This window comes from Xiphias gladius, chromosome 2 (genome assembly GCF_016859285.1).
Source record: "Xiphias gladius isolate SHS-SW01 ecotype Sanya breed wild chromosome 2, ASM1685928v1, whole genome shotgun sequence".
NCBI classification, from domain to species: Eukaryota; Metazoa; Chordata; class Actinopteri; order Istiophoriformes; family Xiphiidae; genus Xiphias; species Xiphias gladius.
In genome coordinates this window covers 426,596-442,720 of record NC_053401.1, presented here as the reverse complement: position 1 = coordinate 442,720, position 16,125 = coordinate 426,596, and positions in this window count along the sequence as shown.

Below are 16,125 nucleotides of genomic sequence, written 5' to 3'. Positions count from 1 at the left end.
CTGCCACCTCAGCGGGTTCGGGTTGACGAGGTTCATCTATAAAAACATTTCGTCTTGTGAAAATAAGGCTGAGGAAAAATCCAAAGTTTCTCTGGAAGGATGAGCTCAGCTGAACTGAACTTCGAGAGACAAATTCAAAATGTGAAATATGAGTCTGTCAGTGGAGTCGCCGCGAATCGGAATGAGACCAGAGATGGTGATGGAGCAGAGACGTAAACATAACTGTGGATGTTCTCAGGTGACCCACCGAGACAAGCACCTGAGGCCACAGGGGGGTGGAGATAAATGGGAACCTGACACAGAGAGAGGAGGTCAGTAAAAACACTACTGGTACAGGGTGAGCACAAATTGATGCCATTTAGAATGACATTCACTGAGGTCACATTACACATATACACACACATATATATATATATATATATGTGTGTGTGTCTTTGTATCCCTCTACACAGAGATGGGAGAAACTTCCAATAATATAGCTAATTAATGTATTTATTTAAAAACCATGAAAGTTTCTCCAAACACTATTAATGCTGAAATAAAAGATGAATTCAAATCAAAAATTATTTTAGGAATTTTTCATTTATCAGTTTCTACTTTATAAAAATTCATTCAAAACTATTGACAATTAATTAGCACTTAAACAAGAAATTTAAGGCAGAACAAAACAATGAAACAAAAAGTAAAGACAAATAGAGGCAGAAAGAAAAATCCTAAAGAAAAATCCTTTTACTGAAATGCAACTGTCAAAGTAAAACAGTAAAAAACAGAATCTACCACGTAAAGAAGACACCGTGCCTGAGACAAAGCATCATTACATGGAAATAAAACACAAAGCAGCTTAAAATAAACCATTCAAGCGCCTCTTCGTCTCACTGCTCATCTTCCTCGCATCCTTTTTTACCGAGATCACGCGACCCGAGCGTCGCAGCTGCTGACGGGAGCAAAAATAGCTCCTGGATTCAGCGGAAGGACGGATGGTTTAATTCCCACATCGACTCTGCTCTTCATCTTTAAAACACAAACTATTCAGTGTGAAGAAGTGGAGACGACATCGCTCTGTCTGTCTCCCGCAGAACTCACGTATTCTAACGTCACGTTGGTGTCGCAGTTTTATTTAGATTCAAATCAAATGGGTGGTCAGAGAAAAGCACGCATGGTGTCCTGGTCTGGGTTTCTGTCCCTAGTGAGCTCCAGTGAGAGCAAAGACAAAAACGGAGAGTTTGTGTTCGTCTCAGAACTGCAGTCAAGACCACGTAAGGCTGACACGGGTCCGAGTCAAACGTGAGACGAGGACAAGGCCGAGTCATGAGGCGAGACTGAGTCAAAATACCCGCAAGACACAAGTCCAAGGCAAAATACTTGGGAGGCTGAGAGTCATGCAAAGAGACTCATGAAACGAGTCCAAGTCAAAACAGCTGCGAGTCCCAACAGCCACAAGATTGAGACAAGTCCGAGTCAAAATGTCCACGAGACAGACTCGGAGTCTACCCGCACAACGAGTCCAAGACCAAAGACCGAAATGACAACTGTGAGACTGAGACGAGTCCAAGAGAATTCAAAAAGCATCTCGAGACCAGGACAAACCAGAGTCAAAACACCCAGGCTTTGATCCGTTATCTTGGACCCCGAGTCCAAAACGTTTCTAAACCAGACTTGAGACCGAGCTAGGTCCAGACCGGACTCAAACGAAGTCCCTGTCAAAACACACAAGACCAGAAAGAGAAAAGACGGTTTCCCTAAAAGTTGCTTTGACATAAATGTGGTGGAGACCCTGAGACCAGGAGAGCGGAGCCTGATAGTGAACGTGGTGTCGCCGTCACTGTCACGAGTTCTGTCTCAGCCTTTATTGGCCTCCCGTCATACTCCACCTGCCCACCAGATGTCCCCAGACGTTCCTCCTAGCGCTGCACCGCTCGTTTGCTAAAGTCTCAGTATGTCTCCCTAATGTCTCCCTTTGTGCAGCTCATTCTGCGGACTCTCCCCGCTGCTCCCTCCGTGTAGTTACCTGTTGTCTGTGTCCGTCCCTGCCTGTCCATCTGTCTGTCTGTGCGTCCGGTCCTCGCCACCGCCGCCAGCCGGGACCGTCACGTGTTCCACTGTCCAACGTCACGTCGCTTCTGGTCATGTCACCTATCTTGAATATTCATGTGCAGTTATCAGAACAAATCTCTTCATTACACGTTTAAGGTTTGGGACATTAACGGGGTCTCTGCACCACTAAGCCGACTTTCTCATTTAAAGAAGATCATTCCAGCTGTGCTCAGCAGCTGTATGCATTTTCTCGGTTTGTTCCTCAAAAAGAGCAAAAAGCTGACAACAACCGCCGCGACGTCTTCATCCTGTCGCTGACAGACGTGCTGAGGCAGAGGAAAACGTATTTCGCTCCTTCTTCTCCCCCCACAGTTATGCAGGCAGCTCAAGCAGAAAGTGAGTTATCGTGGGTTATAAGCAGAAATCTATAAGCTGCAGTCGAGCTGACAAATGATCCGGGTTTGATTTCCTCGTGGCGTTCGGGGGGATGGGGGCTGAGAGAGGGCGCGTGAACTGAATGTGTTTAAATTTTTATCAAATAACCAGCCTTGATTCCTCCTGAGCGAGGGAGATGATGAAAGCACCAAGTGGCTGATGGGACTTGAAGCCCTGAGGCCGAGAGCCGGCGGAGAGCTGACCAATCACGGCGGGCAGGGAGCGACTCCACATCAGACCTCTCATCATCTAAAACATCTGTCAAACAGAGCTGGTTCCCTCGCTGTGGTAAACAAACTCTAATGTGGCGGATCGGTGTGAAGCTGTTGGATTCCCGGTGAGTTCTGAATAGTTCTGTATAAAACGTTGGACCGAACCGACGCCCTCTGATCTGTGAGCCCCGCCGGCAGTCGAGCTACACGTCTGAAGGCCCCAACCTCTGGGGAGGAGGAGATCTTTGGATTTCCTGGCTTTATTTGTGTGAACGTACACTTGCGATGTGTTCAATAGATGAGATGTGTTTACATGTTTCTGATGATTAACTTGTGGTTCGTGCATCATTTTAGGTTTGTTTTTGATCTGTGTCACCTCCGCAGGAGTATCGGTACCTCGATTGAGCGGATGATCCCGATGATAGAAAGTAGATTCAATTGCTCTCTTTACATTATTACACTTTATGCAGCAGGTAGATTTGCAGCATATGCCCTCCGTTAAATTAAATGCTAAAAGGTACATTTACAATTATGGCAAAAACTGCATGGGCAGGACATTTCCTGTTTACCGCCGTTAATTGTAGTCTGTTTGTATGTAACTACCAAAACTTCCTGATCATCTGGTCGTTAGTCCCGGAGATGTCGGGCTACAAGTCAAAAGGAGGAGACAGGTAAACATGTTCGCCGGGGGCAGTCGCCATTATTTCCCCTCTCGTGCTTGGTGGGTTGCTAAGCAACGTCCAGCACATCAAACCACTTTGTGGCGTTTTATTTTCGGAGAATCTGGTTTTAAACTTTTAAACGCGTTTTGTTACATCGTCTCATTACTTCATGTTTTGGTTGCTTTGCGACGTTAATACATCATCTTACGTTTATATCAGGGTTCAATAGGTCGTGTTACATTTTGTTGTGTTATTTTTGTTTCGTTACCTTCACGCTGCTACTAATATTATTGTGAATGATTTTTGTTGGGTGCAGTTTTGTTACACCGCCTTCTGATGTTATTCTGCGTTTGCTTCTGTTTCCGCGGAGCCTCTCTGCGGCATTTGCACTCGTTCACATTTAGTTTTTCCACTGCACATGATCTGTGGATGCTCTGACCTCATCCTTCCTTGTTTTTGTTTTTGTTTTTTTCTGGAAAAACAAGAGGCCAGTTTGCTGTTTGAAGCAGCACCAAGCGTTTCTGTGTTTCCACCCGCAGCCAGAGGAAAGAAAAACCACCCACCACAGAGAAACCTCAGCAGCAGCAGCAGCAGCAGCAGCAGCAGCAGCAGCGTGAAGGGAGCCGAGCAGATTACAGCAGAAAAAAGAAAAGCCCTGTTCATAAGATGAGAATGTGTCTATTTGTCACATTGTACAGCTCTGTGTTCCCAGAGCGTCAGAGAGCTGAATCCAATATGTGGTCAGAAGAACAGAAGAGGCTGAATTCATGAATACTCAATGTATTAATGGATTTTAATCTCAGTCCAGCAGAGTCTCGGCAGCTCTGGACTCCGGAGTCCTGCGGGAACTTCACTGTCATGGATTTCTGTGATAAATGAGCTATGTGTGACTAATGAGAGAAATTAAAGGGTTTAAATGCCTGTAAATCCACAAATGATTCACTCCACTAGGTCTAGTTTGGTTTATTGACGTCATTCTAACATATTTACTAAATCAAACATATGAGAATGTTCAGGGGTGGAAAGATAAAGTTATGCCTGGAAATTCAATATCTTACCTAAGAAATGTACAAAGGAGAAAGGGAGATATGAAAGACACAAATTCTAAGATAAAAAAAATATATAGTTGTATCGGTGTTCATTTCCTTGATGAAAACTGACCAAAAAAAGATGAAAACGAGAATGAAACTAAATAAAAAGCAACTTTTCAAAGACAAAATTTTTTACATTTTTCATCAAGGAATAAAAACGAAACGAGAACGTGAAAGACGGACGAGAGGACGTTTCAATGAAGCATCTTATTCAACAGCCTGCATCTGTGGAATCAGACACTGTAGCTCCTGATCAGTAAAACAGTCTCCTCTGCTGTTCAGAAGATGATTCAGTCACCTGACCGGTTGCACTACACCCTCCAGAGTTATGTGTCTGTCAGTCATGTTACCTGACGTTACCTGTTCCTGGAAGAAGCAGATCCACTGAGAACCAGACAAGAAGCAGCGAAACAGCCGAGACAAACTACGACGACTCGCAGCAGCACGGGGACATTGATAAAGCGGTGAGATAGCGTGATATTATCAGGTGCTGTGGACGTGGAGGCAACGTTAACGGTTACTCTCAGTCTTCTCTCTTTTCTATCCTGCAGTTTAGCTGCGTAGAGACGTCATCTCCAGGAGACGCGATCGAGCTCTCACGGTGCAGACAGAACTTTTCAGAGTATTTTCATTCTGCACGTCGGAGTCTAACCGCACAACGAGTCCAAGACCAAAGACCGAAATGACAACTGTGAGACTGAGACGAGTCCAAGAGAATTCCAAAAGCATCTCGAGACCAGGACAAACCAGAGTCAAAACACCCAGGCTTTGATCCGTTATCTTGGGCCCCGAGTCCAAAACGTTTCTAAACCAGACTTGAGACCGAGCTAGGTCCAGAATCGGAGCGCACAGTAAATCGACACAAGTTGAGATAATAGAGAGACGTTTCGAGACCGGACTCAAACGAAGTCCCTGTCAAAACACACGAGACCAGAAAGAGAAAAGACGGTTTCCCTAAAAGTTGCTTTGACATAAATGTGGTGGAGACCCTGAGACCAGGAGAGCGGAGCCTGATAGTGAACGTGGTGTCGCCGTCACTGTCACGAGTTCTGTGGTTACCGTTAACGGTTACTCTCAGTCTTCTCTCTTTTCTATCCTGCAGTTTAGCTGCGTGGAGACGTCATCTCCAGGAGACGCGGTCGAGCTCTCACGGTGCAGACAGAACTTTTCAGAGTATTTTCATTCTGCACGTCGGAGTCTAACCGCACAACGAGTCCAAGACCAAAGACCGAAATGACAACTGTGAGACTGAGACGAGTCCAAGAGAATTCCAAAAGCATCTCGAGACCAGGACAAACCAGAGTCAAAACACCCAGGCTTTGATCCGTTATCTTGGACCCCGATTCCAAAACGTTTCTAAACCAGACTTGAGACCGAGCTAGGTCCAGAATCGGAGCGCACAGTAAATCGACACAAGTTGAGATAATAGAGAGACGTTTCGAGACCGGACTCAAACGAAGTCTCTGTCAAAACACAAGAGACCAGAAAGAGAAAAGACGGTTTCCCTAAAAGTTGCTTTGACATAAATGTGGTGGAGACCCTGAGACCAGGAGAGCGGAGCCTGATAGTGAACGTGGTGTCGCCGTCACTGTCACGAGTTCTGTGGTTACCGTTAACGGTTACTCTCAGTCTTCTCTCTTTTCTATCCTGCAGTTTAGCTGCGTGGAGACGTCATCTCCAGGAGACGCGGTCGAGCTCTCACGGTGCAGACAGAACTTTTCCGAGCATTTTCATTCTGCATGGACACGTTTTCGACGTCGGCCCTTGTTTCTCTCCGGTGCCTCTGTAAGCAACTGCGCCGCCGTTCACCCCCGTCCTCCCCTCCTGTCATGTGACTTTACCTCAGCTCTGTGAAATGAACAGAGTCCTTTAAACCACAGAGGACACATCAGAGTCTGAAGTGAACTGAAGTGGACTGAGTATCAGGGGACAAACACGCTGCTCTGGTAAAGTCCCCCAATTAAACTCTCGGCCAATCAGATGACAGGATTAAAAAGCCGATTCAGGACTTCACTGCAACACAACGCAACGCGACACAACTCGGGTCTGAAGAGACGAAACCTGGTCCGACTTGAAACTTGATTTATTTATTGGACAATCGACAGTCAATCCTCCTGATGCAACAAACAACTGTAGGAATTCCGACTGAGATGAAAGTTTATTTGGACCCGAAGCTCTAAGTTATTTTCTATCAGAACTCAGGCGTGAAGCTATTCGTCCGCCGAGTCCTTTCCTTGAGTGCGTTGATACAAATGGAAGCAGCTTTTTCTTTCTGACCGGAAAGCAGAAAACTGAAGTGGATTCATCACAGCAGCAAAGCTCCATCATAAACATCATTACTACCAACAAGCACGAGTTATTTTTCAGCCCTAGTGTTTAATCTGCGGCAATAGAAACACAAAGCTTCCTTTCCACTGCACTTATTTGTTCTACAACTACAGAGTCGTGTTTATTTGTACGGCAGTTTTTTCCCCACAGTTTGGCTGGTTTGCCCTGTTTATTTCATATTCCCCGATGTATTGACTTCATCAGTAGACTTTTTTGTGTGGTTTGGTTTTCTTCAGGGTTTTGAAGATATTTCCAGACCGGATTTAAAAATGAGAAATCTTCCAATTTGTTGCTCTAGCACACACGACGTCGCCGTACGCTGGTTTTCCTTGAGCAAACTGATGCACAGTACAGCGTCTCAACAGTCTTTGAAGGCCCACAACAAAACCAGTTCCTGACCAGTCCAGGATCTCTCTGAAGCCAAGGAAAATCTCCTCAGAAACAAACCCCAGCACATGAGAAATGAACCACCCACCAACCAACTTTGTTAGGCCCGTTAAATCTCGGGTGCCGCAGCAGACTGGTGTTGGTCTGAATATGAAGTGATGAAACACTGAGGAACACATATAATAAATAATAAATGCCACTGATGGTTAAAGTGAAAAAATGAAAGAAATGATCTCCTCTGGCCAGGATTCTGTAGAGCGTCGAGTTTCTGAGTCTGAATCTCTTCAAGGCCACGCTGCAGCACTGCGGACTCCTCACAGTTGCTGCAGGCCCCAGGGGCTGATGGGAAGGTAGAGAGGGGGTGGGTGGGGGTTCACTTCACACCTTTTCTTTTTAAAAATCAACCTGCAGCCTCGACTGAAGCTCGGTTTTTATTGTTGAGGTTCTCTTTGTCAGCAGCAGAGAGAGGACAAGCCTGTCGGGGGATTTAGAAAAAACTGCTGCCTCCTTTCTGGTTCTCCTCTGTCTGACTGACTCAAGATGTGTCCCACGGCCTTGTGGGAGAAAACCTACTCATTGTTTGAGCTCAGAGGGGGAAGACATCAAACCGAACGTCCCAGAGCGGATCGGATTGAAGCTGCAGAACAAACAGAGACACGAAGTCAGCAGGAGCTGGAGAAGGTTCAGAGCGGATGAGATCCGAAAACATTCAGATTCAACAAAACTAAAACAGAGTTTCTGTTTAAATTCACTGTCTCATCAAAACTCCGGCTCTGAAATTACGTTGAATGCATTCATTTTCTCATAAAATATTTGCGAAGATGATTTAAAAAAACAAGAAAAAAAATAGGTACATGTGCCTGAGCAGACCATTCAGGCCACAGTGTGCAGGACACACCTCCATGATGCGTCGGCATCCGGCGGAGGCGAAACAAGGTGCTGCGTTGTCCTGCCAGCCCACGCGGTGCTGAGCTGTAGCCTACACGGAGCCGGATACTCACCGAACCCAGGCGCGTTTTTACTGGACCCGCCGTGGTAACTGCGTCGACGCTTCTTCTGTTCTGCTTTAACGGTAAAAACAAAACTCTGCAAACTCATGTGTAAGGTGTATCACGACAGGAGCAGCAATAAGAAATAATAACAGAAGCATTTAAGTCAAAATGGAAAAGAATTACTAACCATAACAGGCACCGAAAGGTGTGCACCTTAGCCAAAGTGCAGCAGCGAGCGCACACCGCTACGGCAAGCCCTGAGGGGAAAACCTGTACCAGTCAGTCACACACTGAGCGAGACCGTAGCACAGTTTCAGGTTGTAAGGCTTCAATTACGTGACTGACACAGTCCGGAGAAGGTGAGAGCTTTTGTCAGTGTCGGACGTTAGAGGGTGAGACTATTTCCTGGAGGCGGCATCTGCCAGTATAAACTCTCTAAACTCGTCTCGAACTTGTGAAAATACCAGTAGAAAAGCGACAGTGTGGCCTCTTCCTGCCTTCTTCCTCACCCATCCAGACATCTTGTCCACTTCACTTTGCATAACGTGTGTGTGTGTGTAATGCTTCACTTGTTGACAGAAACCCAGGCTGGAGATGCCTTCAGGCCAATTTAACACACACACACACACACGCACACTGAGCTGCACAAACACAACAGAAGCTGCACTATGGTTTTGATCTGCAGCTCTGATATAAATAAATTCATGCTTTGTTGGTCAGGTTAATGGAGCATGATGACAGTGACAACCACTGAAGGCCTGATAAAATTCTATATTTATATCTCTTATGTCCCCAAGCAGCACAATCCACCTTCTGACACCTGGGGTGTGAAAACAACAAGCCAGTTTTATAGGCCGTTGTGTGCCGGCCTGTTTCTCGGCTCTGTCTTTTTTCTGTACAGATAAAACAAACAAAATGTAGCTTGTTAATTAGTCAGAACCAGGAAACCCAGACCCGGACCTGCTCATAATCTGGTAAACCTTCCTCTGAGTCCAGTGTCCGTCTGAATAATGGAGTGAAAACTAGATGGCCTCTCAGTGTGAATGTCTCTCTGGGGAAACAAGGAGCTGAGGAGGTCAGTCGATATTTTCTGTTTGTGTCAGAGAGGTGTGAACGTTTCAGGTCAGAGTCTCCTGAGAGGCCGAATGCACCACAGAGGAAGAAGAAGAATACAGAGCAGAGGAAGAGGAGGCTGCATATCGATGAGGACATTGACATGGGGGGAAGTGAAAGTGTGAGGCTTCAGGTTTAAAGAGATGCTGCATAAACGCTTAGTGACTGCCGATACAGCTGAGCAGCTGATTTGCTGGACCGGAACCGGAGGCCAGCCCCTATCGACTCCAATGTCCCTGACTGACTGACTGAGTGTTGGAGCTTCCCCATTGGTCGTTGTTCTTTCAAGATGAATTTGTACAAATGGTTTCTGCTGCGTCACCAGGAGGCGTTTACAGGCAATGTTGACAACTTAGCGCCTTAGCCACTAGATTTACCGACTTTTCAGACCCTTTTAGTGACTTTTCTTCACCAAAGCACCAAGCGACAAATCCGGCGACTTTCTGGACAAACCTTAGCTACTTTCCGTAGAAGAGAGTCGCCAGTATTGTCCCGCCAGCACAAGGTCGGGCTTTCCCTCCACAGGCACATCTCTGTATCTGTCTCATTCAACTGACGGCGGCTGACACAGAGATGACTTAGCTTCTAACTTTCTCTCTGATTTATCACTTTACGAGTAAATAAAGCTGAAACTACAGCACAGCCGTCATCTTTAACTCATGTGTCTGGTTGTTCTGTCAGACGACGTCGTGGTTATAAAACCAGGATTTCAGCAGCAGAGCAGCAGCTTGGAAACTGCCGGAAGTGACTGCTGGTTAACATGTCGTCTCTATGGGCCACGTTTCAGTCACTGTTTCATACTTGTTCCATCGTCTGACAACAGAAACAGAAAAACATGTAAATGAGATCGGCTTCATTGGGAACTTGGCTGCACCAGATCGTTCTGATCCACTTTGACCTCTGTTCATAGGGTTAAGTTAAAAGACACAAAACGACCACGAAGGCAACTCAACAAGCAACTCAAAGACTTTCACTGATCTATATTAATGGAGGAAACGTCTCTGCAAGGGAATAATTCACCTGCCTGATGTTGTTTTTGTCCTCATGAAGTTTTGTCCACACCAAAAAATGTCACAGCAAAATTGCTTCTTGCATCTTCACCAAACGTTTTGTGCTGGATGCGATGGTTGGTGAACCACTGTAGATTAGTGCACAGTAGCTGTGGTGAAATTTACCTTAAAACCAGCACAGACAGAACAGATCTGTGGGCTCCAACATCATCACTGCAGGTTCTGACATTTGTAATCTTCTCAGACTTCCCTCCTCCGCCAGGGTCAGGGTTTGGCAGCCTCACTAATCCTGCTATTTCTCCTCAGAGTTTCTGTGACATACAACCGCAAAAACCCGCATCAACATGAGGAATGAAACGTGATGTAGTTCGGAGCGGCCGTCTTCTGCACCACGAACATGATGTGGACATCAAAGTAATCTGCAGGTCAGCCGGAGGCTCCGCTGCAAACACACATATTAAAGATGAGCAACTGCTCTCATCATGGCTGTGTTTTCTTGATTCATTTACCAATATGTGGAGAGAAGAGTGAGGATTTATGATTCACTTTGAACCGTATTAATGACAACGAGAGTTTCATTCTCTGATGCTTCGATTGCCCAAAGAATCAACTAACGAGCTCCGATCTGACCAAATAAACACATCCAGCCAGTCGGAGTGAGGATGAGCTTTAAAATACTTTCAAGCTTTTAATTTAAAATATTCATAACAAAAAACACAGGAACCTTTACTACATCCAGTCCTGTTACAGTCCAGGCAGACTGATCCCTTCAGCTCCGCGGCCTCCAAAGAGCTCGTGATGAAGAGCCTCAAGTCCTTCATCTCAGTTCTGATTTTCAAATTCACTGTCTGTTTTCTGTCTGCAGCTTTTATATGAAGTGTCAGCAGGTGAATGTGGAGCTGAAATCAGCAGAATCCCTGACTTGAAGGAAGAACTGCAGTCCTGACTCAAAGACCCTTTTTACTGCTTTCATTGGTTCTGAAACGTCGGATTTTTCGGATTAAACTCCAAATGAATAAACGCTCCTTGTTGAACATCAGTGTGAAAGATACGATCCTGATGATACTGAGCCTGATTTGATATCTATTAATGTGAGGAAGGTTCCAGTCTCCTCACGGCTCCTCGCAGATCTGGTGGTTTCCTCTCTTCACGCTTCACGGACGTCAGCGTTTAGACACCAGATCTGTTTCCACTGCGCTTTGACGCATTTCGCTTCCATCAGTGTACAAACTTTTCCGCCTCAGCCAGGTGTGAACACTTTTTTGCTAAATTCCAATTTCCACTTTTACCGTTGAAAATGCTGATTAAAAACAGGTGGGTGTAAACACACCTGGTACAGAGAGAGAGAGACACGCAGCAAATGTCCCCCAGCCGGGAATCGACACCTCCAGTCCACGGTCAAACCCTACACCCCTCCTCTGTCTCTGCTGTGGTCCCTCGGTGGACTGAACTGTAGCCCTCAGAAAACACTTTTAACTGCTTTTTTACTTTGAACACAAGCACCTGCCAAATTAATAACCTCATGTTCAGTGTTGCCTCCTGTCTTTGCGCTAAGCTAGGCTAGCAGGCACGCGGAGATGAAAGCGATCTCCATCTGAAACATCTGGTTTTATATCAAACGATAGAGGCTGAAGCAGCGGGAGAACATCGGTATTTAGCGGTGACGCAGGTGATGGACCGGTCCTTTCTGCTGAGGACGGACGTGTGTCTCAGCTGTAACGACTGATTAAACGGTTCGAAACAAACAGAGTGAATGTCAATCCCTTGGATGTGTCTGCAGATCTGCAGGAATTAACGCAGCCTAATTACTGCTGTCACTGTGAAATGATACGTGTGTGTATTTGTGTGTGTGTGAATCCCAGCTGGCTTAAACGTAATTGATATCTGAGACTAACGAGCTGTAATTGTTCCTGCAGAAAAACGTGTTTTATGAAAATATCCATTAAATCCCGTTGAATCTGCTCTGATGTTTAATGTTTACAGATTGAAGACTCTACTTGGCCTTCTCTTTATTAACGGAAGCTATTTCAGAATTAAACGAGAAATGAGCAGGATGAGAAGTAGAAGGATTATTCTGTCAGTTTCCATAAGAAATATATGCAAACACATAATTCACAACCACATGCAAGGAATGTAAAAAAACAAACATGGTATCGCAGTGCTAATTTCTCTTAGCCTGTGTATGGGTATTCCTTTTATGTGTTAGCACCGAGCTAACATTCCAGGTGTTAAGTGTAGCTAACATTCAGTGCAGGATTTGCTCATTTAAAGTCTTGACAATGTGGAATACGTGCAGACTGAGTAGTGTGTTCAGTATTCTGGGCGTCCGTTGCTGCAGGGTTGCAGCAGTCCGCCTGTCTCAGGGGCCGCTGCGGCTTTTTGTCTGTATTCATGATTGGCTTACACGTGCTGGTGCAACTTGAAAGGTTTAATGATATTCAGTCTTTTTTATGTGCCTTCTCCGTTTCGCACACAACCTGAACCCGGACGTGTTTCTCTCTGTCTGTGGTGGTTTGTAATTCAGAAGAAATGACTCCAAAGTATAACAGAAGAGGATTTTTATTGATGCTGAAAAACCAGAGGATCCACAATGTCCCATTCTGGAGAAGAGACTGACCTCACCTCATTGTAACACACAAACCATCCGGACGGTTTATATCCATCCATAATCCCAGATTTGTTTCAGTATCTACTCAAATTAACCGACAGCTGGTCACAAACACAAGAACCCGGCAGCATGCGGCAGAAAAGAAGGCGCGAGCGAGCGATGAGGAGGAAGATAGGGTTGTGTGTGAGATTCTCTCGGCTGTCACGTGTGATCGCGTTTCTTGCGTTGCACTCGTCCCACTCGTTTCTCTCGGCCTTATCTCTGCTTCCAGACGATATTCTCCAGAAACACTTCCCTCCGGCCAAACAGCCAAACACGGTCTGACAGAGAGGAGAAGAAAGAGAGAGCAGACAGCAGCAGACAGATGGAGAGATACTGCGTTTATAATAGGAAAGCCGAGCGCTGCGGGCCAGAAAACAATCTGACTTAGTCAAACTGTTTTTATACACACACGCACCGGAAACATGTAAATATAGCGACAGCACATAAAACTGCTGTTGTCTGAAGCTGAACTTTTGCTTTTCTTCCGGTTAAAAACGGAAGAGTTCAATCCGACGTGAAGCACGAGGTGCGACGATGCGTCACCCAGATTCAACCGTCTTGCCAGTTACACTGTGAACGCTCTCTGAGCTGAACCAGAGCAGGATCTTTCCCTCGCCCCGTGGTGGAGCAGCAGGTGTATCTGCATCTCTAAAACGGATCCGCTGTGTCCGTATGTCAGCGCCGACACACTGTCGGTGACCGGTACGGCGTTTCTCCTGTGGCTGCTTCACAATAAAATCCACACAAAATGACGACGTGGATTCAGCACTGTGGGCAGCCCCTTTCACATAGACAACTGTCACCAACTCTGCAGGCTTTGGCGTTCCCTCAACCATCACAACTACATGCCTAACCTAAACCTGGTTCTGGTCCGAACCCTAAAACCAGGTCGGAACCCTCAAACAGCCCTTGGAAGGTGTGAGGACGGGACAAAACGTCCTCACTCCTTAAGGCCCATAACTCAAACTGGTCCTCACAAAGATAGAAGTACAAGCGCGCGCACACACACACACACACACACACACACACACACACACACACACTCAGTCCTAATGTATTTATTGTCTCTGAGCTGCAGTTTGCCTCCTCCATCAGCTGTGTGAGGAGGTGAAGACTTCAGGCAGGAGGTCTCACTCGCTCCTAAATCACTGAACAAAAAGAACCCGGAGGAGCTCTGATCAATTCCGACTTTGTGTGTGTGTGTGTGTGTGTGTTTACATTATACACAAAGTCCCTGTGTGTGCACTGAGCTGCCAATCAGTATGTTTGATGAATGGCTCCCTGCAGACCTAACGAGGAGTCTGGGCAGTGCGTGTGCGCTTTATTCCATCAGTCTAGTAAATAACCACAAATTGCTCCCTGTGCCTTCCACAACAATAGTAGTTTAACACAGGAAGGTTGCTGCATATTTGAAGGCGGTGACTGTTGCGATTCCGTCTTTCCTCCAAAGTTTACCGGGGGCTGACTGATGATCAGCTTTGTGTCCGACTGACATCAGCAGGATATCCAGCTTCTATGTGACGGTGTCTTCGTGACACAGAAAGGAAACACGGGGGGGGTTGAACCAGCGGTGTTGTTGTTACATGGTGTGTTCACCAGCAGACCAACAGGAGGCGCTTTCTGGGAAAATGTTGCCCGTAAATAAAAACACAGACTTTTCTTTTTGAAAACAAACGAGTCTGACTTTCACCGTGTTTGTTCTCTGGACTCTGACCCTGCTGTTTTTACACCAGCGCTGGGAGGTGACCTGACCTCAGCGGGTGGACGTGGAGACAAAGGGTGAGGAAGCTACTCGGCCGAGGCGCTAACAGCGCCGCCGTGGCCTCACCGTGTATCGCAGTCTGTCCCTCCTCCTGCAGGTACGGTCCACAGACGCACATGTAAACAATCAATACGTGTGACTGACAGCTCAGTCCCTCCCCCGCCGTCCCCTGTGTGATTCGCAGGTCAAAGGTCGGGCAGACTGACCTGTGAGTGGGCTGAAGGTGGGCTGTGTGAAAGGCCCATCGGTCGGGAACAGAAAGACTCGTTTTAAATGTCTCCCGATGGATCCTTTGCCCCATGGGCCGGTGTTTCGCTGCGCCTGAGCCTTCAGATCACTAAGAGAGGTCAGGTTCGTCGGGAGGGTGGTGTCAGAGCCGCAGACCGACGGTGTAAATCTGAGTCAGAGTGTGAGCCTGCTCTCAGACTGACTGAGTGCGTTTTGGCAAAAACTTGATCCAGATCCATTAGACAGATTAGGGTCATCGTGATTAAAGCCCAGGAGCTGCAGACTCCAGCTGAGTCCAGGTCCTCTGAGTCTCTGATGGACGGACGTCTGACGAGTCTGTTTGGACGCCTCACACCTTCATCATCGCAGTCTTTTGTAGACGGTTAGATTCAACACAGGTCTGATAATGAAGCCGTACACACACACACACACACACTCACTCACAGGCCGCACAGTACTTTACTACTCCGGCAGCTCTGAACTTGACTCGCTCACACCAGTTTACACCTGCGACCCAAACTGAATGCGGCTCACATTACGCAGCAGAAGCTGACGTGATATAAACAGCGGGAAATCTACAGACTTCCAGACTTCAGGGGAGCCGGCGGTGAGAAATCAGCATCTGAAATGAGCCGGAAACCTGTTAAAAATGTGAAAGTGCTGACATTTCTCCGGTAACCTTCAAAGGGGAGCATTTGCTAAATCTTGTAGTCGTCTTGTTATAACGGTTGCGGTTGTTAAGGAAAGTTGAGCACGGTTCGGTTTCACACATCAGGCGTGGAAACAGAGGTACGTGGCAGAGGATTAGAGACGGCACCTGAAATGAAACGCTGCAAAGCCCCTGAACATCTGTAGAGACAAAGCTCCGAGAAAAAAAAAACGACCGAGAGGAGACAGATGTTTAAACCCGAACCTTTGACACTTTCAAGCACCGGTTTCTTCAGTTTTCCTGTCCGCATGATGATGACGACGATGATGTGTTTAGTGATTTAAAAGACTGGTTCCAAAGTTCTGCAGAGAAACAAAAGGAAGAACGAGAACTTTAAAATAATAGATTAAATTAGATGTTATAAAGCTGCGTAATTAAGAAAAGACACCTCATTAAAACTCATTCCCGCTGAAATATGAATAAAACAAGGAGGGAAGCTCAGAGGAATCACCCTCTTCTTCCTCCTGATGGTGATTTTAAAGTAAAACTGAGAACTACAGATGCCTGAACAC